The sequence below is a fragment of the Oncorhynchus keta genome, chromosome 15, assembly GCF_023373465.1.
Source record: "Oncorhynchus keta strain PuntledgeMale-10-30-2019 chromosome 15, Oket_V2, whole genome shotgun sequence".
In the NCBI taxonomy this organism is placed as follows: Eukaryota; Metazoa; Chordata; class Actinopteri; order Salmoniformes; family Salmonidae; genus Oncorhynchus; species Oncorhynchus keta.
The window spans coordinates 40,125,174-40,151,556 of record NC_068435.1 but is presented as its reverse complement, the minus strand read 5'-3'; the positions used below and the strand labels follow the sequence as shown (position 1 = coordinate 40,151,556).

Genomic DNA, 26,383 nt, shown 5'->3' with positions numbered 1-26,383 from the left:
GTCTGTCTGTGTCCTCTCGTTCGCTCTCTCTGTCTCTCCATTGGCGGCAGGTGGGGATGTGCTGAGTGCTGCTCTCCTCTCAATATTGACTTCAGAAGGCCAGTCTGTCTCCTGTCTCTACCCCTGTGACAGATTGACGGGCTTGGCACTGAAGGTCTGATATACAAATGCACTTCTGAACAGGAACTTGGGGTAAGTGAAACCTTGTGCCAGTGCACCTGATACTGTAGGTGGGAGGGGGTTATATGGTGACCTAAGCTCCCCTTCTGTTTCTGTGCCCCTAAACAGAACCACTACCACACCCAACTTCCTGTTTCGAATTGTTTCACTCCTTATCTGTAATGCTGCAAACTGGTCACATGTCAGAGTGACTTCCTCTTTCACACACACACACACACACACACACACACACACACACACACACACACACACACACACACACTGACTGCTGTGAGGGAGAGAGAGAGAGAGAGCGAGAGAGAGGGGGGAGTGAGGGGTGGGGGGGCGGGGTGAAAGAAAAAAGAGAAATTTGGCGGACGGCAGGGAGAAACTATTAAACGTTACCATGTTTGGCAGCACATAATGTAAGCAAAAGATGCAAATGAGATAAGAAGGGCAGATTGCCATGGCAACCTGCTTGTCGGATCGGCCATGGTGTGATTCGGCCGCTCGCCAGGCAGAAGGCGCTGTTGGGAAAGAGAGAGAGGGGGAGGGAGGTGGAGTGAGAGAGTGAGACAGAGGGGGGGAGGGAGGGAGGTAAAGTGACAGCAATAAAAAGAGAGAGGAGGAGAGAGAGAGAGAGAGTGAGACAGAGGGGGGGAGGGAGGGAGGTAAAGTGACAGCAATAAAAAGAGAGAGGAGGGAGAGAGAGAGAGAGAGAGAGAGAGAGAGGGAGACAGGGGGGAGGGAGGGAGAGAGAGAGAGAGAGAGAGAGAGAGCGGTGGGGTGAGATAAAGAGAGAGAACTATTGAGTTAGAAAGAGCAAGAGAGAAGAGAGATGGGCAGTTTAACCCACAATGCATTGTGGTACGTTGTGACTCGGTTAAATTGTTGTCACTCAGCCCCAGTGTCACGTCAGCTTTCTACAGACATACAGGTAAGAAGGCACAGACACAGGGGACTTAAGGGCCATCTCTCTTTAGGATGAGGATAACCTCAAACCTAGAAATATATTGGATGTAAACTGTTATATTTACTTTGATTTGACTTTACTTTCATACTTTTCTCTATGTAAAACTATAATACATATTTGACAAATGAATTAACTGTTACACGCGGCTTCCATACCGTGCAGAGAATACGAAACACTTCTGGTACCTTTTGATTATATTGTGAACATTTTCTAAAGATAACATTTATAAGTGCCTCATTCAGTAGTGACTTCATGCAGAACTTGTTTTATTTTAATGTATTTTGTTTGAAAAACTTTTGTTTTAACTTTACTACCGCAACAGCTGTCAGCATCTCCACTCTTCCTTTTATGTGAGTGTTTATGAGTGTGAATGATTGGGGTTGAGATGGTGACATTTTGAAATCGTCTGCAACTATTTCTCTGCAACCTGCCTAAATATTATAGCACACTGCAAAGCCAACTGAAATATCTCTTTACACAGGGTGTTTCCATTCACTTTCATATAATCTCCCTAGATAAGGCCAAAGTTAAGAGATATGCTACTGCATACACAGTGTGGAGTCAGCTAGGGACACTATGCCCTCTGTTTCCTAAGTCTGTGACTGTTAGAATCGCACCTGCTTCTCCTATCTGCGTCAGAGTCGAGAGAGAGCCATAGAAAATGGCGCGCTGAGGGACAACCTTATCTTCACGCACCAGCAAGGCAGTTATTGCTGTAAGATGAATGATATGCTTTTTTTTATGTAGTCTTTGAGAATGTTTTTAAATGGTTTCCACTAGTTTAGCAATTGAAGTTTGCGTGATTATAATTGTTTTACTCCCAAGTTTTTGTCTCGTAGTTTTACTTCATCAGTCTCTTCACATTTACCATTGATTAACTTTGTTGACAAGCAAACTGAATCCCTCAAGGCTGCATTCAAAAGGGGTGTTACCACACAGAACGAATGAGGAACTATTTTAGTCTCAGCAGTTATATCTCATCTACATTCTGCTGTCTCATAACATCACAACGACAAAATGTTGTGAAATGGCTGACGTTGAATGTAGCTCTCTGAGCTTCCAGCCTGTCAGCGATGCTGTGTGCCATGCTATATATTTTTGGGTGATGCTCTGTAATGGTGGTGTAATGTGTGTGTGTGTGTGTGTGTGTGTTTGTGTGTGATAGATGGGCCATCAGGGCTTATAAAGGGTCTGGGACATTTCAGCTAGTTCACATCAGCGAGCCAGTGTAATTTACAGAAGGCTGGGAAATAGCAGGGTGCTGAGCAGAGAGGGAGACACTCAATGTTTTCACCACAGGAGGAAAAGGGAGAGGGAGAGAGAGAGAAAGAAAGAAAAAGAGAACGAGAGAGAGGTGTCATTAAAAGTTTTGGCCTGCTGTCTCTCATAAAGAAAGAGCGAAAGAGAGAAAGACAGAGTAGTTGTGGATAAGATGAAATTGCATTCGATTTGAAAAAATGCATAAACCAGTACATTTTCATCTCATTTCAACCAGCATTGTAAACATTGAAGTGAGGGTAAAACCTCACGTTAAATACATTGACTTAACCTGATTAACATGTTGTTACATCAATCACATTTCAACATAATCCTCAGAGCTACGTTGAAACTGTGTAGAAACGTAAATGATCCTTTTCATCCTATATTCAGTACCTTCAGAAAGTATACACACCCCTTAACTTCTTCCAAATGTTGTTGTGTTACAGCCGGAATTTAAAATGGACAACATTTAGATTTTGTGTCACTGGTCTACACACAATAGCCCATCATGTCAAAGTGGAATTATGTTTTAATTTTTTTTAAATGTACAAATTAATTAAAAAAAATGTAAAGCTGAAATGTCCTGTCAATAAGTATTAAAGCCCTTTCTTTTGGCAAGCCTAAATAAGTGGTCCTTCTGTAGCTCAGTTGGTAGAGCATGGCGCTTGTAACGCCAGGGTAGTGGGTTCAATTCCCGGGACCACCCATACGTAGAATGTATGCACACATGACTGTAAGTCGCTTTGGATAAAAGCGTCCGCTAAATGGCATATATTATTATTATTATTATTATTATTATAAGTTCAGTAATGTTGCATAACAAGTCACATAATAAGTTGCGTGGACTCACTCTGTGTGCAATAATAGTGATGAACATGATTTTTTTTATGACTACCTCATCTCTGTTCCCCACACATAAGGTCCCTCAGTCCAGCAGTGAATTTCAAACACAGATTCAACCACAAAGACCAGGGAGGCTTTCCAATGCATCGCAAAGAAGGTCACCTACAGTATTGATCCATTTTAAAACATACATTGTATTTATATACAGTACCAGTCAAAAGTTTTGAAACACCTACTCATTCAAAGGTGTTTCTTTTTGTTTTGACTATTTTCTACATTGTAGAATAATACTGAAGACATCCACACTATGAAATAACATATGGAATCATGTAGTAACCAAAAAAGTGTTAAAGAAATTCAAATGCTTTATATTTGAGATACTTTCAAGTAGCCACCCTTTTGCCTTGATGACAGCTTTGCACACTCTTGGCATTATCCACAATCGAAATGTGTTTATTCAACTTTCTTGTTGTTTTTCTGTTTGACGGAAACAGTATGAGAGTTTTAACTACATTCCATCCGTAGTCAATTGTTTTATGTCGTTGCTTTTTCATGTTTTGAATGTTGTATTGTAGTAACCCTCAAGCTTTTTTTTCTCCATAGTGTAAGGACTATTTCATCACGCAGAATGTTTATACTTAAAAACATGGAACTTTGTGCATAATCGAAATGTGTTTATCCAACTTTCTTGTTGTTTTTCTGTTTGACTTTGTATGGGCATTTATTTGACTTATATTGTGGTTGATACACAACAACAAAAAATACTTCATAATAAGATAATACATCAGTTATCTACCGACAACAAATTTGGCTGGACAGCAAATAAACTTTAAACACCATTTTTTTTCTCAGTTTCAATGTTTGCGTAGTAACTTAAGTTACTGCTTGATTGCCTTGGTTTTTATTCAGATTATATGGTTACTGCACTTCTAACACTCCATTTTCTCTGAAACAGAACAGAATTGAACCAGGACACTTCATCACAAGATAAAACACATAATACAAAGCCTGATTTCAGTCTTTAACTCAATTTTCACCAAAAGTCTAGTTACTATATTTTGCCTTTGTAGGGCAGTATAGTCTACACACGTTTTATGCATGTCGTTTGTGGTTATTGTCGGCCACTAAAGGTGGTGTGCACTATGGCCAGAGGCTCCGTGTGTAACACCGCAAAGTGGGAGATCTCTAATCAATGCAAAATGGAATTAAAATGGCGTAATTACGTTAGCTAAATGAGAAGGAGTAAGCTACAATGAGCAACCAACAGGCAGGCTGTTGTTTAAACTGAATAGAGTTGTTGTAACATTAGACAAGGACGGAGAGCGCAGCAGAATAGCCCCATCTACCCTAGCTAGCTAGCTAACATTGGCGGATGTGGTTGATTGAGACGCAGCCCATGAAACAAAAAACACATATCCCTAGCTTAAACAGACAGTTTTATATTGGAATGCTAATACCCTTTCCACGGGGGTGTGGACATCGACTCTAGGGTTTTAAATGTTGAGAAATATCCTCTGTGGTTATGACATAGAGAAGGGATTGAGGACTGAGAGGAAATGTCCGCAATCGAAATGGAGAAATAAAGAGAGAAATGGAGTGAGTACAAAATACTGCCGCGATGCATCAATCACCCTGCGCCTCTATTACAGGTCAAAGCATACTATTTCTCCAATCTGGGTCAGAGTGACCTGGCCTGCATTGACCAATAGGCTTTCAACGGACCCATATGGGGCCCCAGTTTCTCATCTAGAACAGATAATCATATCAAAGCTAATTAAAAGCAGCCATTTTGACTCAAACGTGAATGGATCTGTTTCTATGTGTGGTGTGTGATCGGTTACCATGTGTGTGAGCAGTAATGGAGAAAACTGATGTCCATCAAAGTTCAAATTTGTGCGGTTGGAACTACCCAGCACTAGCTCTCAAGTTTCTAATTTCAGTCCAGCTAGGAGCTAGTATGCAGCCTTCTCTCGCTCTTGAGAGAGAGAACCTTTTTTTGTAAAAGGAAGCTATGGAAGGAAATCAAGAATGAGGGAGAAAGAAAGAACAAGATAGTGCTTTGAAGTGTTTGCGGAGTTGAACCCAGTTAGTCCTCTAGCTGGGGCTGTCAGAGATTGTCACCCTGGGTTTAGGCCAAGCCGTGTAAATTAGAGGTGACTTATCACCAGCTCTAGTTAGACTGGCCTACAACGCTCTGCGCAGATCTGCTGCTAACAGGCAAAGCTCATCACATCATCCATGGAGAGAAAGGGAGAGTGAGGGATGAGGGGTAGGGGGACATAGAAAGAGAGAGATGGGGAGCAGAGTGAGTGAGGGGAGACAGGAGTCACAGAGGAGCGGGACAGAAAGAAAGCAAGAGAGTGGCTGAGAGAAGAGAGCGATAGCGTGCCGGGAAACCTGTAGTACACAGGTGCACTGCAATTAAATGAGTGACATTTCATTGAGATACTGTAGGTGAAGAAACGATGGATGTTTGGTTCAACTGTTTTCAGAACTAAGCATTTCACCATAGATGTTCAAGTGAAGCCTATGTAAAGGGAAGCCGGTTGCACCAGTCACGTGCAACATCTCCACTGACCTCACATACTCTCCATCCATGGGCATAAAATTAGCCTTGGACCCAACCCTGTGGCTGTGGCCTCCCTTCCTCTCTCCCTGGCTTGACCAGTAAACTATGCATTAGCTTTGGGTTGGTTGCTGGGAGCTGTGTGATGGTTTCTCATGTTTGTTAAAGTCATGCATTTGAGCTGATGGTTTCTCCAGGTCAGGCTTTGTCTCTCTTTCTCTTTCTCAGATCTCTTTCTTTTTCTCTTTCTCTCTCTCTCTCTCTCTCTTTTTCTCTCTCTTGTATTGTGTCCCTGGGCTGTGGCCTTTCTAGTTGGTATACTGTATCTGTGTGCTGTGTGTTGGTTTCTTTGGTTGGTAAAATATTGTATTATTAAATATTAAAGAATTAAACATCTCACTAAAAGCTTCAGTCATACAAAAGTTCTACTTAAACCCGAACCGGTCCTCCAGTAGATTAGAAAGAATGGCTCACCCTTTGTTCAGAATATCCTTTTTGCCTTTATCCAGATTACAAGCTCTCATTTTCGGTTAATTGAAAATGAATCCTTGTTCAAAGGATCACCTTTTCTAAAACAACCCATACAAGGCTGGTTACAATTTCAATGTCATCCTCCTGAAAAGCCAGAACAAATATTAAAACAAATATTATGGTTAAACTCAAATATACTCTAAGTATTTAAAAAAAACATTATTCATGTAAAACGTGTGATATTATGAATAGGAATGGTGATGGTATGTCACACATGCAGTTATCAAAAACATATGGGAATGTTTGCTCTATCCAAAGTTATATATAATTTGTCATAAATCAAAAAATATACCAGTTTCATTTGAGGACCAAATGTTGATACAGGTTGCAAAATAACTGGGAAAAGATTTTCGATGTTCAGATGGTTTATGAACTGACACACAAAACAACGCTTTATTCAAGACTTAGAGTTTTTCAATTTCAATTATTATACAAAATTCTTGCCACCAACAGAATGTTATGTACAGGATATGGCGCATACAACCATTTCAGTTCTGAAGGTTTTTCTGCGAAGAGACAGAATAATTACATATTTTATTCTGGTATTGCCCTCATGTGGCTCGTTTCTGGTCACAGGTTCAGGAGTGCCTGAGAAATCACACCATTCACTTAAAATAATACTAATAGCAAAAATATTCATCTTTAATTTACAATCTATGGATACTATGAGATTACAAAGGTTCAGAATTAATGTAATACATCACAGCACAGTTAAAAATATAAGTCATTTACAGAGTGTTCTGGAAGTATTTCAACCCCTTCAGCTTTTCTACATTTGTTACGTTACAGCCTTATTTGAAAATGTATTGAATAAAACATGTCCTCATCAAAAACAGGATTGTGTCGAGGCACAGATCTGGGGAAGGGTACAAAAGAATGTCTGCAGCATTGAAGGTCCCCATGAACACAGTGACCTCCATCATTCTTAAATGGAAGAAGTTTGGAAACACCAAGACTCTTCCTAGAGCTGGCCAAACTGAGCAATCGGGGGAGAAAGGCCTTGGTCAGGTAGGTGACCAAGAACCCAATGGTCACTCTGACAGAGATCCAGACTTCCTCTGTGGAGATGGGAGAAACTTCCAGAAGGACAACCATCTCTGCAGCACTCCACCAATCAGGCCTTTATGGTAGAGTGGCCAGACGGAAACCACTCCTCAGTAAAAGGCACATGACATCACATGACATCCTTAGAGTTTGCCAATAGGCAACTAAAGGACTCTCAGACCATGACAAACAAGATTCTCTGGTATGATGAAGCCAAGATTGAACTCTTTGGCCTGAATTCCAAGCGTCACATCTGGAAGAAACCTGGCACCATTCCTTCGGTGAAGCATGGTGGTGGCAGCATCATACTGTGGGAATGTTTTTTAGCGACAGGGACTGGGAGACTAGTCAGGATCGAGGGAAAGATAAACAGAACAAAGTACAGAGAGATCCTTGATGAAAACCTGCTCCAGAGCTCTCAGGACCTCACACTGGGACAATGGTTCACCTTCCAACATGATAGCGAACCTAAGCAAGCACAAGGCCAAGTGACACAGGAGTGGCTTCGGGACAAGTCTCTAAATATCCTTGAGTGGTCCACCCAGAGCCCGGACTTGAACCCAATCAAACATATCTGGAGAGACCTGAAAATAGCTGTGCAGCGATGCTCCCTTCCAACCTGACAGAGCTTGAGAAGATCTGCTGGGAAAATTGGGGAAACTACCTAAATACAGGTGTGCCAAGCTTGTAGCATCATTCCCAAGAAGTCTCAAGGCTGTAACCGCTGACAAAGTTGCTTCTACAAAGTACCGAGTAAAATGTCTGAATACTTATGTAAATGTCATATTTCCATTTGAATTTTTTTTTTTACACATTTAAATTTTTTTTGTAAAAACCTGTTTTTGCATTGTCATTATGGGGTATTGTGAGTAGATTTATGAAGAAAAAAATATATTCAATCAATTTTAGAATGATGCTGTAAAGTAACACATTTTTAAATGTATTTTTATTTGACCTTTTATTTAATTAGGCAAGTCAGTTAAGAACAAATTCTTATTTTCAATGATGGCCAAGGAACAGTGGGTTAACTGCCTGTGGAGTCAAGGGGTCTGAATACTTTCCGAATGCACTGCTTACAGTGCATTCGGAAAGTATTCAGACCGCTTGACTCCACAGAGTGGAGAGAGTGGTCTACGGAGATATTTGGAATGGGCTACGGAGATAGGTGGTGTGGGATTAAAAGCTTACGATCTGTTATAGTTAGGATGGGAAACACCATATACTGGATATATCTGAGTACCATGTAATGTGTAATATCAAACTATATTTCTGATATGTAATACTGTGTATAAAAGTACAATGTGAATAATGTATATGTAACAAAATAGCTGTAAAAAAGAACAATAATGTAAAACCAAGTTACTTTTGTCCTCCGAATAGATGGGTCAATATTAATAAAAATAAAGAAAAAATATAGCTGCTAGCAGCAATGAATGGGGTTCACAGGATAACAAAGCAAGTATATCATGTAGGACCTATCTTACTTTATGTGTAATCAGTGAAAGCATTAGCCTGTTGATTTAAATCTCAGTTGGTACACTACTTTATCGTTCCAAAATACTTTAAAACACTCTCACAGCTGTAACAAGCTGACTGTGCAATCGGTAGGACTTCTGGTTTCCCATTTTACAGAATAAAATATAAACTTTTTACTACATTCAGACTACATAATAGTGCAACAATAAATGAGTATACAGATATACTAATCACGGAAGAGGAAATGACGTGGCAAGTGGCATCATGGTAGGCACAGCTTGTCCAATTAATTAATCGTAAAATTAAGGATTAGCTGATAACTGCCAAACTAACATTCTGGATAACATAGAGAACCTCAAACTCATGGTATGCTCGAACAACAATCATACACATCAAGGCCACCAAGATCAATCTTTTCCTCGAGCAAAACTGAAGAGGATTAAACATCTGAATATAACAATAGAAGATGAGGTTTTTAAACAATGTCCGCAGAAGATAAGACATTGCTGGAAAGCATAAAGGAACAGCTGAAGATGCTGGATCATTTGCCTGGGTTATTGGAGGAGGTTGAGGCCCCCAAGTCAGGAATAGATTACAGCAATAAAACAAAGAAGAAATACGAGTTGAAAAGAAATGACTGAAAAGAGAATACCACGATGGAAGCAGAATTACGTGATCTGACGTGCAGAAGAATAATATTATCATAATGGGAGTAAAGGAGGATGAAAATGAAAACTGTCTGGCAACTGAGAATCAAGTGAAGCTTTTCATGAAACGCAGTCTCAAGATGACAACCAAACAGGAAGATACAATCGATTTTTAGCAGCAAGGGGGAGAGAAATCTCCATCCAATTGTAGGGTGGCTAACTCACTACAAAATGAAGGTTGCCTTGATACAACGGGGTAGGGTTCTGAAGAACAATTTCCCCATGAAATAGTGGAGAGACGACGTGCCCTGTACCCCATTTTCAAAAGGCTCCAAGCAGAGAAGCAGAATGTTTGTCTCATGGTCGATAAGTTGTATGTCAACCACCAATTGTGCAAGGACTCGAAGAATACAACGTGGCTACTTCCAAATCATTGCAAAACACTACACATTACAATCCTATATTCATTAAAAACAATGTCATGCATGATGGACTCTTTTTTTTAACTCATGGAATATGGAACCTTGGACTATGTGGATTTATAATGGGGTTTAGATTCATGGAAAGGTGAAAATGGGTGCTGGTAGGCGGAGTCTTTTTGCTTTTTTTAGAGCAGGGGTTCCCACCTTTCAACTTACTCTTGAAAGTTGTAATAGTAGAATGCACTAGTAGAATCCTCTTGTCATGTTAGTCATTGCATACCTTAAAGAGCTATTTATAACTTGTCCGAGATATCAAGATGAACTAGTCCATGTCAGCTAACATTTTTTAGCTAGTTTTTTTAGCTCATATATTTTGTTAGAATGTCTAAGTCACTCAAATATCACATGCATACATATCAGACATGGCAAAATCCATAGAATTGCATGAACATTTGCTTTAAAACTGCAACATTTTCTCTGTACCTCATTACAAAATGTTTAGAATTGCAGTAAATAAGCTTTAAAACTTTTCTTTCCACCAACAAGAGGGGTGTGAACAGTTTTTGTCATGAACAGTGCTTGTGCCCATAGAAATAGATGTGGCGTGCAGGGTGTCCCCCAATACTGGTTTAAAAGCTTATTTCCGGCAATTCCACGCATTTTGTCATGCACAATATATAAACTGAACAGTGACGGACCCAAAATCAAACCTTGTGGAATGCCACATGGGTGACAAACTCTTGACCGATTTAAATAGGTTCCAAACCAATATAGAACTGGACCGGAGAAACCAACCCACCTCTCCATTCTGTCCAGAAGGACATGATGGTCGACAGTGTCGAATGTAGCACACAGAGAGTTGTTTGGCGTCTGTGTTGGCTGTGAGATCATCTACCACTTTAACTAAGGCTGTGCAGGTCTGACAATCTTTCACCTTCTGTCTCGCCCCTCCCTATTTCTCTCTCCCCCTCTTTCTCTCACACCCTTGAAAATAACAGTGTTGATGTAATAGAGCCAGCAGTTCCTGGTTGTTGGTCTAGTGGGTGGAGCGAGCAGACAGACAGAGAGTGAGCGAGAGAGAGAGAGAGAGCAGCCAGAAAGCTGCAGCAGAGAGTCTGTATTATTTGTGTTGCCGGATGCAGTCAGTGCTGCCTCCTCCTCCTCCACTCCTCCTCTCCAGCTGCTGCTACAGTGCAGTCGTCCAGCAAGTGGAGCTCTCCTCTGGCTGCAGTAGCCCGGAGCCCAGAGACACAGCACAGCCACCAACAGGAGCAGGGAAGGGGAGACACTAGCGCACAGAGCCAAGCCAGCAACACACACACACAGTGGCAGGCACTCCTCTTCTCGCACCACACCGTTTTGCGCAGCACCTTCACTCGTTCGCTTGTTCACTCACTCTTTCACTCACCCCTCCGCCAGATTTCTCCCTCGTTCCACTCTGCTCTGCCTGAGAATGGTCCAGCCGGTGCCTGGGGCTCTTCTGTCGTGGCCTGTCTGAACACACACAAACACACACATACTCAACAGACACACGGATGCGCGAGCACAAACCGAACAGCAATGTGAGAGGTAAGGGTTTCCGTTTTACCCTACTCTCTTTTTTTCTCTTTCTCCCTCTGACAAGGCGACTGTTTTTACTTACAGCAGTATGGTCCAGCCTGTTGTAAGGGAAAGATATGCTGGGGTTTGTTAGCTTTAGGACTATGTGTGTGTTCACTTTGCGGGGCACTGGGTTAACATCTGTTTGTTATGTCTTGCGCGCACACACACACACATACACACAGAAAATGCATACCAGACTAAATACAGAAGGTCACACTAGCTTCTATAACTTCTTTCTGTGGCGAACGCTAGAAGTGTGTGTGTGTGTGTGTGTGTGTGTGTGTGTGTGTGTGTGTGTGTGTGTGTGTGTGTGTGTGTGTGTGTGTGTGTGTGTGTGTGTGTGTGTGTGTGTGTGTAAGGCTGTGGTTACTCCGGGAAGCAGGAAAGTGGATCAGTAGTTGGGATACACAGGTTCTATTCCCTCTGTCTGACTCAACAACTCAACATGTTGGAAACCAACGGGCCAACCAGAGTGAGGCTTGGTTTACAACTAAACATAAAAAGGCTTGCCTATTTTCTCTAGCATTCCTTTCTCTCTTTCTCTTTACTTTCCTTCGCTCTGTTTTTTCACTTTCTCCTCCCAACTCTGAGTGTCAGCCTGGCGGTGGTGTGGTTTTTAGCATGCTCTCTCAGCGTGTGTGTGCTGTGTAAGGTGAACTCCCCGCCTGCTGCATGTAAATGATGTGTGACATGTGTAGCTGCTGCTACCTTATATGGTGAGCGCTGTATTTCAGTACAGTAAAGCCTTGCCAAACATTCCGGGTCGCGGGAGGAGAGAGTGTGTGAGGGGGTGGCTGTGTCTGTGTGTGTGTGCGTGAGTGTTTGCCTGCGTCTCTTTGTGTGTGTCTCACAGAGAGGGAGTAACTGAGAGAGTGCAAGAAAAAGAGAGAGAGAGAGAGAGCGACTCATTGAATGGAAGCTTTTTAGTTTGCGGCGCGGCACTGTTTACTTGGAGCAGCTAAGTAAGTGAATACTACTTTGAACGGCTGAGAGAGATTCACCAATGTTGTCATTTAACGGGGTTTACATGTGTGTGTTCAAGAGGAAAGTAACCCTGTTGTCTGTGTGTTATGATGAGAAGACATGTATAGCATTATGACTGGTTCTGCTGTGAAGGGAGACAGTTGCTGGTAGCTACTAGCTACTAGCTAGCACCATTGGGTCCTCCTTTCCTGGGTTTAGACTTTACAGTCCTGGCCTCTCCACACTCTTCTCCTCCCTTCTGTTCTGTTCGTCTGATGCTTTAAGGTTATGGGCCCTGGCCTCTATTGTCTTCTACTCTCTTATCCTCCCTTCTCCTCTCCACTCAGTTCCCCATTGGTTTCCTCTTGGCGGTGTGTCTGTGGTTGAAGCACCAATGAGGAATTTTGTTGTTGTGAGTTAGATGGTTTGCAGTGGCCCATAGAGATGCACTGCTGATTACGTAGTGGGTTCTGCCTTTCCCTTATGGAATGCTTTTAATCTTTTTTTCATGTCCTTGATTTATACTGGAGATCATGCTGAGATTAAACATCTCTTTGACAAGGGAGAGTCGTCCCAAGACAGCTGTATTTATTCAAATGTATTTATAAAGCCCTTTTTACATCAGCCGATGTCACAAAGTGCAGTACAGAAACCCAGCCTAAAACCCCAAACAGCAAGCAATGCAGATGTAGAAGCACGATGGCTAGGAAAAGCTCCCTAGAAAGGCTGGAACCTAGGAAGAAACCTAGAGAGGAACCAGGCTCTGAGGGTTGGCCAGTCCTCTTCTGGCTGTGCCGGGTGGAGATTATATATTTTTATTGTGTTGTGATGTTCAGTTCCTCGTGGAATCATTTGCTGACACATTGCTGTGTGTTTATGTGTGTGTCTCCATGATGTGTGTGTGCATTTGTGCGACCATGCATTTTTGCATGTGTTTGTGTGCCTGTGTGTGTATATTTCATAGGTTCAATCATGTTTGTGTGTCTGCACATGTGTGAGTGTCTCCCTGTATCTCTGAATGATCTATGCTCTGACCTGAGGACAGGATGAGGGTTCCCTCTAACAGGTTAAGCCTGCATAGGGCGTTTGGGTCTACAGGCATGTTACTACCATGTTACGATTGAGTTTGAACTGAGTTATGCCCCATATTACACCAATATCACACTCCATACTAGGCTGTCATGGCAACGGGGTAGCGGTTGATTCGATCGCTGCGATATGGCACAGTCCAAACTTTAATGTTTGTTCAAGGGTTTGGCAAGTTGAATAGTCAAATACTTACTTGCAGCTTACCTGGTTATCAGATTTCATTGTCTTAGTAGTATTATGTCTGGAATGTATGAAAAACATACTGTAGAAATGACAGGCAGGGTTCAGCTGTAGCCTGATCTAAAGACCGCTGTAGTACTCTGTTACTGCAAGGCTATACTGCAAAGCTACTAGTAGAACAATGAATGTCATATTTTTTTTTACATCTGTAAAAATCTCAGAAAGAGAAAACATTTTAAACTGACAGTTTACTTCAGTTATCCATTCTCATTTCATGCCAAACCCACCACCGGTGTGCGTGGCCAAAGAGCTCTGTGTTCATGTCATTTGACCAAAGCACAGGTTCCAATCCAAGTGCCAATGCAGTTTAGCAAACTCCAATTTACATTTGTTGGATGACATGAAAATAGAGCTCTTTGGCCACACACACCAGTGGTGTGTTTGGTGTCGAAATTAGAATGCATGAACCGAAAAGTACCCCGTTCCTACTGTAGAATATGGTGGTGGATCTTTTGCTTCCACTTGTCCTGGGGCCCTTGTTAAGGTCAAGTACCAGGATATGTTTGCCAAAAACCTGGTTGCTTCTGCCAGGAGGCTGAAACTTGACTTCCAGCAAGACAATAACTCCAAACACACATCAAAATCCACAAAGAAATGGTTAATTGGCTACAAATTCAATATTTTTCAATGGCCATCTCAGTCTCCGGACTTGAAAACCCATTGAAAACCTGTGGTTTGAATTAAAAAAGTCTGTCAGTCCATAAGAGCAGATGAAGGATATCAAGGATCTGGAAGGATTCTGTATGGAGGAATATCTAAAATCCCTCCCAATGTGTTCTCCAATCTCAGACCACATTTTTGAAAAAGGCTCAGCAACGTTATCCTTGCAAGGTGATGTATTGAAAGTTATTGAAAACAGGGGTGCCAATCATTTTGACCCTTACCTTTTTGACAAAAAACATCTCTCTGAGCAATTGTGTTTGTATGAAATAATATAATTTTGTTGCATACAGTATACAGTGCATTCGGGGAGTATTCAGATCCCTTGACTCATAATGACAAAGCAAAAACAGTTTTTTTGAAAATGTATTAAAAAACTAAAACTGAAATATTACAGAAGTTTTACCTTGTCAGCTCGGGGATTCGATCTAGCAATCTTTCGGTTACTGGCCCATCGCTCTAATCACTAGGCTACCTGCCACCCCAAGTTTCTCCCATTCTTCTCTGTAGATCCTCTCAAGCTCTGTCAGGTCGGGTGGGGAGCGTCACTGCACAGCTGTTTTCAGGTCTCTCCAGAGATGTCCAGCTCTGGCTGGGCCACTCAAAGCCATTCATTGTCTTTGCTGTGTGCTTAGGGTGGCTGTCCTGTTGGTTCCAAACTTCTACCATTTAAGAATGATGAAGGCCATTGTGTCCTTGGGGACCTTTAATGCTGCAGAAATGTTTTGGTACCATTCCCCAGATCTGTGCCTCGGACACAATCCTTTCTCAGAGTTCTATGGACAATTCCTGTTTTTGCTTTATCATTCTGGAGTATTGTGTGTAGATTGCTGAGAATTACATTTTTTTTATAGAGGGCTTCTGTCTATTTGAGCTGGTCAGTCTGTGATGCTAATCCTTTTGAACACTCCTTTTTAAAAATGTATTGTGTAGTGGAGCTGCATAAGTGTTGCTCTCCACTTTCTGGAGGATCAAGTTTTGAAATCAGTGGAATTAGAATATGATAGCTAACGAGATGGAGAAAACACCTGTCTCTGGATTACCTCTTCAAACTCAGGGCAACCATGGTATGGCATTCCTGACAGGGAGACTCATCCATCATGCATGATGATGTATACAGGTAAGGTAGTCTAGCATTAGCTAGCTACATTTTCAGATATTATATGTTTCTAATTTTGACAAAGTGGTTTATTTCAAGCTAAAGTGTACTGTTAGCTAGCTAGCTAATGTTAGCTGGCTGGCTCCCTAGCTGATGTTATTTTTCGTATCCCAGAGCCGTTTGCCTTGCTCACGTGACGTGTTTGGTCTTACACTTTGTTTACCTACACTTTACCTAGCTACATGTATTAAGTTAAAGTGTACAACACCCATTGAATATGGCCGGTGTCAGTAAACATTGGCAAAAAAGCGTAATGGAATTGTTGCCAGCAGAGCTGGTTAGGCTGTTTTCATGTTATACAGATGTAAAGCAATCATCGGCCAGAGCGTCAATTGTGCGCTCAGAGAGCGAAACGAGGTGGGTGGGGCTAAAGCTTAAGAGGGTGTGAACGATGCTGTATGGCTGTAGACAAAGAGGAGCTCTTCACTAGATACCAAAACATTCAAAGGCCATTTACTCAAAAGTGAGTTTACAATTTTATCAACTTTCAAGGCAGAATTACTTTCCCATTGTTCCTAAACTATACCATTTTGTAGCTCTGAGTCTCTACTTTTATCCAATGTAAAAAACACCATTTCAAATGTTGCTACATAAGACCAATTCCAGGTGGTGAGTCACAAATGGGTAAATGACGTTAGTTTCTCGCGGCAGACATACATAAACAGAAATGTACAGAAATGTATTCAATAATACCGAAGTTGACATTCGAGGTGTGACCATTTAAACTAAATGTGTATCGTTAACATTAAGAAAACATCCCTAACTGAAAAACGGTGGGGTTTTTAAAATCACAAAATTCAAGTCACATCATAGTTATCACAAAACTACCACTATCAGGTCCTGATCATCATCATAACGGAAGACATTTAAATTAAACAAATACCTTACGCAACAATGCTGTAATGTTAGGAGGCAGGATTGGGCTCAATTATGAATTGTAGAATTGACTCCCATTGAACATATGAGTTGAAATTCGATTTGAATTAGCCAACATCCCACAGGATGTAGAATTTGAATTTGAGTGTGAGTGACAGGAAGTATAATTGAATTCAGTGCAATTCAAAGAAATTCCACTCAGTCATATAACGACAGTTTTATTGAATCTGACAGGTCACACTTCCAGATACCAAACAATATATTACTTTTATCTGGAAACAATGCTTAGAATAGCCAATTATATTTCCACCAACCATTTCATTTGTTTGGCTTCTTTTTGAAGTCCTCATGGTCAACTTGAGGGTTAAACGAATGCAATAACATGCAGGTTTTGTTTTCTTTGATCTTTAATTTGAAGTTTGTCCTGAAAATCTATTGTTTCAACAATATTTATCATCTCATCTGATTACATACTACCTGTCTTGACTGCAACAAACTGAGATAAGCTAGTTAAAATAGCTAGCTAGCAAGCTAAGGTTAGCTAGGCTAATTGAGTCTACATAACTTTAACTGTGTGCTTTCTCCCTTTCCTACAATTGGACACCAACAAGATACACGCGCCACTCTCGTGAGTGGCCCTATTACTGATCCGAGTACATCTTATATCCACCATACAGTTGAATGTAAATGCATTGGCCACAGACAGAGCAATAACAGATCTGTTATGGTATGTACAGTTTAATCCCGGACTCTTTAACAGCCACTGAGACACTAATGTAAACGTGAGCCGATAGCCTTCTCATTAGACCATAAGAGAAGCCATTATCCTCCATGTGTCTGTTCATGAGTTTAACACATCCGTGCACACACACACACACACACACACACACACACACACACACAGTCATTCCGACGGTCACTCACATGGCCACACAGTCGGACATTCACAGCAGCTTAAACACACAACAGGGTACATGCCAGCATGTGTGTGTGTACGTCGTTAGTGACTGTGTATGTGGGCCACACAACAGATCTCATTGTCTTCGGATCCTCTGTTTGCTCTCATTGTAATGAATAGCCATTGTTTGTTGTGCGACGCTAACCAAAAACTCTCACTCTCTTGCTCACACAGAGACAACAGACACACACACACACACCACTTCTCCCCATGACAAACCAGGCATATGCTGCAAGAGGCAAGAAAAGGGGATCTGATACTGAGGATGGTTATTATGACGATTATTATGAGTAGATCAAGTCGTTTTGTATAATACTCACTGATGATGATGATGTTGAAGGAAAATATTAAATGGGCTATGAGGAAGGTGTTAGACCTGTCCAGTATAAGACCCTGTGCTGTATTGCTGACCTAACCCAGTGAACCCATAAGACCGTGTTTGGTCCCAGACCTGTCCTTGGCCTGCGGTCATCTCTCTGGTCATAAAAGCTCTCAGTCAACATGGGAAGTGGCGTTGTCAAGGAAACCGTGTTTACTCTGGGATATATGGCTCATGGCTGTGTGTCACAGTGGTGTAGAGGCGGCCCTGGATAAAGTTGCAGTGTGAGTATAAGTGTGTGTGTGTGTGTGTGTGTTAACTGTGTGTGTGTGCGAGTGAGTTTGTGTCAGTGACTGTGTGTCAGGGTGAGCGAGGGTGATATTGACTTCTGATATTTAAAGCACACCAAACAGCCAGGGCTGCGTTATTGCGTTTCCTCCAATGCCTTCAACTCCGAAGGCCTATCTCAGCACACCATCACCCTGACTCTGACTCTGACTCTGTGCTAGTACCACTCCTTTACTAAAGAACAGGCTGAGGGAAATATAGTGCTGCTGTGTCTTTATATTTCTGTGAACTGTGCATACAGGCAGCTCTCAGGAAAGTGAGTTTCGTTTTGCTAGCACATGCTAATAGTTTGGCTAACATCTCAAATATTTCAGTTCTCTGCTGGCACTATGCATACTTTTCTTCAGACATGCACTTTAATCATTTGTATACTCCATTTTTATGCTTTGGAGGGTGGAAGTATGCAGCTAGAAGCTTGGTTTGTGATTGATGCACAATGTTTAGCAGGGCAAGGCTAATTATCTAGCTAGCATCCAGTTATTCCTCAGGAAGCCTTAACTGTGAACCACACCCTTGGTTTTTGTTGACTGCGAGGCAGTGATAGTGGTTGAGTCACAATGCCAACTCCTATGCCAACTCCTATGCCTTCCTGCACAATTCGAACGTAGCCTCGAACGCTGTAGCTTTCCATGTTGTCAGGCTGTCCCCCTCTGAGTCAAAATAGTAGGCTACGTACGCTACATAATGGTTGTCACCTCACCTCCATAGCTTATGAACCTTGTTGATACATTTTATAGATAAGGACCTTGTTTTGATTTAATTAGACATATTCTAACACTAAAATCTATTGGCTCCATACTTGCAAACATTAGAAAAAGTTTCAACTTTAAATAACTGTCCAGTGAAAATCTCACTTTTAAAGGTTCATATTCTGTTATGTTTTTGACCCATCCTATCCTTTGTGGCCAAAGCATGAAACCCCCCATTTGTATCCCAAACAGACTGTTTAAACAATGCTTGCTATTTCGTCATAGAGGATGAGCTGGCTAATCAGCACCATTCTGTTGTTGGGGCACGCACACACCATTCTGTTGTTGGGGTACGCACACACCATTCTGTTGTTGGGGTACGCACACACCATTCTGTTGTTGGGGTACGCACACACCATTCTGTTGTTGGGGTACGCACACACCATTCTATTGTTGCGGTCGGTATGCACACATCATTCCATCAGAGAAAATCTGTTTTTTAATATACTTAATTGCCATTTTTTGAAAGGAAATATATTTCACTCATATTGTAAGTCATATTTCAGAGAAATTTGGAAACACTGGACAGTTACTTTCAACTTTTTTTCAATATCTGCATCAGCCGATGATTATCGTCAATGTAGTTGTACGTAATAAAATGCTTTGTTGATTCATTCTTGCACTATGTGATTAATTATCAGTTCTAAACATGTATTTTTCTTCTCTATGCTCATTATCCCTTTGTGCATATGACAGACAGAGGAAAAAGCAAAGTGAGAGGATATAACCTGTTATGGCATGGCCATTGTCATTGAGGTCTTCCATCATACAAAGATGTGTCCTCTATCTCTATGGCCTGCCCTGTCATTGGCTAGAATTGTCCCACCTGATCTCGCCTCTTCCCGTCTTTGATGGCATTATTTATGTATTTCCATTGTTAAAGCGGTCACTTGACTATCTTGTCAATAAAACAGACAATCTTTGATATCTCCCAGCCCTACTCTCCATCTCTATTTATCTCTTTTTACTCCATCCTTCCACCAGTCTGTGACCTTGCACCAAGTTCTGAGACCTTGGAGCTCGAGGGACTGTTACCATTAAGGATTCTGGGACAAAGCAGACCAGACAGTCATATTGAGGGCACAAAGAAGGAGACGTGTAAATGACTGTGTGTGTGAGTGTCTGCCCGTACGTGTGTTTTTCGTATAGATGTGTCCTTGTGTGTTGATGGGAGACAGTTGAAGGAAATAGACAGTAATATAATTAAATGCAGGGAGTCGTGAAGTAAGTGACACGAGATGTCTTTTGAATAAATATATCAGTAGCGGTAAAGGAGCGCTGTCCAGGCATGATAGTGACTTAATGAGGCTTATTTATCTCATTGTCTCTGAATAATGTTGTATATGGAACAGTTACCTATCAAATGCTGTTTGGGTCAGTCAACGTCTTGTTATTTAACGTTTCAAAGAACACTATTTGATGCGTCAAATAAACTAATGGTCCAATCAGGACTTGAATATGACTGCATGTCACTTAATACTTTAACATGATTATTTTACGTAGTGATTACACTATCACTCGTATTTCATATGCAACGGTGATTCACTGGTACGCATGCTACGATGCTGGTAAAGCTTTGTCTTGCGTGCCTGTGCGGCAGACACAATCTCTTGGTCTACAGGTCAGAAAACAAACTATAGCTAGATGATGGATGCAAATAATATTCTCCCCCCAAAACTTAGCTACTGAAACGGATGATGTTTTTTTTTCTATCTAGTTAGTTAGCTAACTATCTAGCAAGGTGTCACCATCGGAATACCCCAATTTTATAAAGCAGTTTTCTTATTTGGTTGATGGTCAATAAGTTTGGTTTCAGTAAGAGAACAAGTGGCTAACACATGGCTATCACATGGATTCCTAAATAGTGGCTGCCTAATTAGTAGTCACATGGATTCCTAAATCATTGCTAAGAATATTGACAATGACTGCAGTTTCTGGTCATTGTTTTCAGGCTGGTTGCATTGGTGCTAGCTAGGTACCAAGCTACCACAGAAGTTGCTAATAACACATTTCTTTTTTACCTTTATTTAACTCGGCAAGTCAGTTAAGAACAAATTCTTATTTTACAATGACGGCCTACCCCGGCCAAACCCTCCCCTAACCCGGACATATGTATCAAATATATTTCTGAGTGACTTTGTCATACTGCAACCGAAGTCAACGTAGTAGGGAGACAGCCTACCTCCAGTTTACAAACTGTCATCAATGTTAACAAAATGCTTCATGGCATATAACTTGCAGGGGGGAATGGGGGTCATGACCCCTCCCAATTTTAGAGACTGGTCAATTTGATTGATAGGAAATTATTTTCCCACTTTCTCTATTTACATCACACAGTGCCCCCCACTCTAATTATGCTTTTGGTTTGGCCCAGTTCTAACTCTGTGAGTTAACTTGAAACAAATTAAATAGTACAGTCAAATTTAACATGGTCAATTCATAACCACTAATAAGAATTATATAGAAAATTATATTTTTCAAATGGAAAAGGTTTCTATTGCGAAGTGACAATGCACATCTTGCTTATGAGCGCTATTTCTCAAAATGAGAGGTAATTTGTTATATTGGTATTTTTGGTAGTATTATAAACCTTAAAATATCTAGTTTCTAGAATTAGAGAAGAGCTGTTTCTATGAACCTTAGGCAGTAGGCCTGTTTCTTACCCCAGTCAGAGGCAACAGCAGCAACCTATCCTCCTTCTTTATGCCTATTTGAAGGCCAACATTGAGGATGGAAAGCACTAATCATGTTCATGCAACCTAATAATCACCAACAGAACACATCCTAGTTTATATTTCTATTTGAAAATCTACAACAGAGATTGGCCCACTCTAGTCTTCATTGCAACATTGCACAGCAGTTTCTCCTTTATGATTTTTTTTTCATTTTAATTTCAATATGGTAGGGAAACCAAGTACTGGTGTTTGTATGTACTTGATGAGTAAAAGTTTGAATTATTGTGTTGTTCCTATACCATATTGTTTGTGAAACAATAGTAGCAGATTATGCATTTTGGAAAGGTAAGGGGGCATGGGGGTCACAGGATGAAAGGGGGGCCATGGCTGAAAAGGTTTAGGAAGCATTGATCTAGGTAATGATTAGCACAAATACAGATTGGCAACTCCATGCTTAAGCCTATTTATTTATTCAACTATGCTGGGCTACAGGTGCTAATGTGTATTGCTAAATAGCACAGCAAGCCTGATGATATGTTGTTAGGTTCATTTATGGAGAGGGTAATTATATTTTAGATGGTGTCAGCATAATGTTTATTTTCATTAATTTTGGAGTTGTAAAGTCATCAGAACTGACTTTCTCACTGTCGTTCTACAAACAAATGGCACGCCAAGCGTGGAAAGGGTACAAAAACGGGTTATGACATTTAAATTTAGTTAAAGCACTTTCTGAACTGTTAGACCAACTTAGACCAGCAGTTTAAAGTAATACAGAAATTATTGGTATTTCAGTTATGGTTGAAAAAGACAAAAAAATATCGATATATATTGTGTGCTTAAAAAATTTAAATTATTTTATTTCATGCTAATGCTATTGCTCAAAAAATAGATTTGTTTATCAAGTATTGGACACGTAAAGCTTAATAAAGAGCAGTGATTGGGCATTGGAAGGGACCAGATCCCTGATATCCTCAGTCTGCGCTTATGGACTGTCCTCTTCTTTTCAATTTACAGTTTTTTAAAATGGGCTTCAAATTCAGCGCACACAACATTCTAGAATACAACTGTGTCATTTGACAAGTGAAATTAAAAGCTCATTTGATGCATCCAAGACCTGAACGGCCTTCCATAGCTACCTGCCAAGCTGACTGACTACCACAACCCACAGAAACCATGGAAATGACTGGAGAATCTGACACACATTATAGTCAGTAATTCATTCATTTGATTAGTAATCAAATTGAAAAGAGTAAATTGCTAATATAATTTGCCATTGAAGTTTGGTTTCTAAGGTAAGGAATTTAGGGATTTATTTCTTTAGTTTTTTGTTTAGCTACTTTGTGTTAATTTCCTATTTGAAAATGGATCCACCTCACTAAACAGTGTGCAATAAAAAAGCGTTAAACTATGAGAAAGCAAAGCTTCAGAAATAAATATGTCTTAACATCAACACGCTCTGAAGCTCAAACTCTACATCCACCTCCATAATAAAACAACAGACAGATCAAACTTGGCCAAACAGACTTTTTCAATGGAATTAAGATGAAACATTGTGCAGCAGTTTTGAAACAGATTCAAAGTCAAATGAGAAAATAATGTATATTTTCTGTTTGCTGTTTTGGGCTTTTCTCTTTCGAAGGTGTGTCTTCCTGTCACACCCTGATCTGTTTCACCGGTCTTTGTGCTTGTCTCCACCCCCCTCCAGGTGTCACCCATATTTCCCATTATCCCCAGTGTGTTTATACCTGTGTTCTCTGTTTGTCTGTTGCCAGTTCGTTTTGTTCGTAGGACCTACCAGCATTTTGTTTCCTTGCTCCTGTTTTTTAGTTTCCCGGTTCTGCCCGCCCGGACCCTGCCTGTCGTCCTGTACCTTTGCCCCACTACTCTTGATTACTGACCTCTGCCTGACCTGACCCTGAGCCCGCCTGCTGTTCCTGTGTTTTACACCATCTCTGGATTATTGACCCCTGCTTGCCTTGACTTGTCGTTTGCCTGCCCGTTTAAAGAATACACTTTTGTTTCTTCAACACTGTCTGCACCTGGGTCATACCTTAAAACGTGATACTTCAAAGTATGTGTGTGTTGTCTTTCGGTTCCAAAGTGTCTATGTTGTTATCATTCAGTGTGTTTGGGTTCCAAAGGTCATAGTTGTCAACCTTATGGGCCCTTTTCATTTGAGCCTGCATGAAGTCATCCAAGGTGAAGCCTTGTTTACTCAACCCCCTCATCTCTCTCTCTCGCTTTCTCTCGCTCTCTCTCTCTCTTCCCTTAACCCCCCACAAACACACTCTCTTTCTCTGAAACTATGATGCTCAGCTCTCTGTAAAAATACATCCATGTTTGCCGGGTCATGGTGACACATGGTGTCCTTCAGAGATGTGATACAGAATGTTGCAAAGTGGTTTTGTAGCGTTGCTGAATGTGCATATCGTTGCTGAATGTGCACAACCTGTTCTAGGAAATTGAATTCTCTTGAGAGGGTGTAGCACTGGCCCTGCTCGGATAATAAGAGGGGAAACGGCCCGTGACTCAAATCCCACCAGGCACAGATGTCAGTTCAACGTCTAGTTTTGATTTACTTTTGGTTGAGTTGTAAACTAAGGTGAATTCAATGTGAAATCAACGAAAACTGTAAACATGCCATTGGATTTAGGTGAAAAGTTTGGAGAGAAAAAATACAAAATTCCCTACCGTTTATGGCTTTTTGCCATCAATGTGCACTTTTTGCAAATCCAATCAGTTTTACATGTTGATTCAACGTGATCACATAGATTATTGTTGTTGAAATTACGTGGAAACAACCAGTTTTAGCCCAGTGGGATGTATCAAATTCCCATGGCAAACACAATAGTTCCATTATAAACAAACACTTTTCACTAGGGCTGTCCCTGACTAAAATACATTTTAAAATGTGTATTTTTCCATATATAGACACACCCGATGTGTTTTAATAAAATCAACTATATGCTTGTCTGATGCTGTTTGATGAAATAAGATACAAATGACTCAAGAGGGAGCAAGAGATCAAGATAACCAGAAGAGAAAAACCTTAACCTTAACCAACCATTCTCCTCCCGCTCCTGCTGGCTTTCGCAGATAATGCCATTACTCCTGAAGTTGTCGGTAATAGGCTACAAGAGGAGTCGGCAATCTTTCTCATGTGGAATGCCAATTTATCTACCAATTTCTACCGATCTGTGTGTCAGTTATGGTTTTCATATGCACATTTTCGTAGAACAGTTTAATTTAATTTCTAATAAAGGCTTCGTGTCTCACAATTATTGTCATGTGGTTAATCAAAATTCTATACACATCTAAATGTAAATGATACAAACCTAAAAGGTTACTTCTATTGCCATTGCCATCTACAGTGCCTTGCGAAAGTATTCGGCCCCCTTGAACTTTGCGACCTTTTGCCACATTTCAGGCTTCAAACATAAAGATATAAAACTGTATTTTTTTTGTGAAGAATCAACAACAAGTGGGACACAATCATGAAGTGGAACGACATTTATTGGATATTTCAAACTTTTTTAACAAATCAAAAACTGAAAAATTGGGCGTGCAAAATTATTCAGCCCCCTTAAGTTAATACTTTGTAGCGCCACCTTTTGCTGCGATTACAGCTGTAAGTCGCTTGGGGTATGTCTATCAGTTTTGCACATCGAGAGACTGAAATGTTTTCCCATTCCTCCTTGCAAAACAGCTCGAGCTCAGTGAGGTTGGATGGAGAGCATTTGTGAACAGCAGTTTTCAGTTCTTTCATTTACATTACATTTACATTTAAGTCATTTAGCAGACGCTCTTATCCAGAGCGACTTACAAATTGGTGCATTCACCTTATGACATCCAGTGGAACAGCCACTTTACAATAGTGCATCTAAATCTTTTAAGGGGGGGGGGTGAGAAGGATTACTTTATCCTATCCTAGGTATTCCTTAAAGAGGTGGGGTTTCAGGTGTCTCCGGAAGGTGGTGATTGACTCCGCTGTCCTGGCGTCTGGGGAGTTTGTTCCACCATTGGGGGCCAGAGCAGCGAACAGTTTTGACTGGGCTGAGCGGGAACTGTACTTCCTCAGTGGTAGGGAGGCGAGCAGGCCAGAGGTGGATCAGTGCCCTTGTTTGGGTGTAGGGCCTGATCAGAGCCTGGAGGTACTGAGGTGCCGTTCCCCTCACAGCTTAGGCAAGCACCATGGTCTTGTAGCGGATGCGAGCTTCAACTGGAAGCCAGTGGAGAGAGCGGAGGAGCGGGGGTGACGTGAGAGAACTTGGGAAGGTTGAACACCAGACGGGCTGCGGCGTTCTGGATGAGTTGTAGGGGTTTAATGGCACAGGCAGGGAGCCCAGCCAACAGCGAGTTGCAGTAATCCAGACGGGAGATGACAAGTGCCTGGATTAGGACCTTCGCTTCCTGAGTGATTCTGCGGATGTTGTAGAGCATGAACCTACAGGAACGGGCCACCGCCTTGATGTTAGTTGAGAACGACAGGGTGTTGTCCAGGATCACGCCAAGGTTCTTAGCGCTCTGGGAGGAGGACACAATGGAGTTGTCAACCGTGATGGCGAGATCATGGAACGGGCAGTCCTTCCCCGGGAGGAAGAGCAGCTCCGTCTTGCCGAGGTTCAGCTTGAGGTGGTGATCCGTCATCCACACTGATATGTCTGCCAGACATGCAGAGATGTGATTCGCCACCTGGTCATCAGAAGGGGGAAAGGAGAAGATTAATTGTGTGTCGTCTGCATAGCAATGATAGGAGAGACCATGTGAGGTTATGACAGAGCCAAGTGACTTGGTGTATAGCGAGAATAGGAGAGGGCCTAGAAC

At 41.3% G+C, this 26,383-nt stretch overlaps 1 long non-coding RNA gene across 1 annotated transcript in view; it reads left to right on the top strand.

Annotated features, from left to right (window-relative positions):
- The window catches only part of LOC127907657 (uncharacterized), a 49,733-nt gene extending 24,896 nt beyond the window's left edge, over positions 1-24,837 (top strand). Inside the window, exons 5-6 of the long non-coding RNA XR_008065382.1 lie at positions 51-192; positions 23,387-24,837. This is a non-coding gene — a long non-coding RNA (uncharacterized LOC127907657). The remainder of the gene's footprint in view (positions 1-50; positions 193-23,386) is intronic.
- The last annotated feature ends 1,546 nt before the right edge of the window (positions 24,838-26,383 follow it).